Raw genomic sequence first — 223 nt, 5'->3', positions numbered from 1 at the left:
AGATTCGAGCATACGAAAAAGAGTCTTCGCAGAGGGGATATGGGTTTTGTCGAGCAATGGGTTGCCGTAAAGGAGGATGCGCTGAAACCGCTCAGTATTTACAATCTCAAACGGTAAGTTGTAATATGTAATCCAGTCGAGAAGCAGAACCCGAAGACCCTTAATATTGAATTGTCCGCGCAGGTTACTGATGAGAAACTGATCATTCGGATTACTGAAATCG

Source organism: Daldinia childiae (assembly GCF_008694065.1).
Source record: "Daldinia childiae strain JS-1345 chromosome Unknown Scaffold63, whole genome shotgun sequence".
Taxonomy (NCBI): Eukaryota; Fungi; Ascomycota; class Sordariomycetes; order Xylariales; family Hypoxylaceae; genus Daldinia; species Daldinia childiae.
This window is presented reverse-complemented; position numbering follows the sequence as displayed.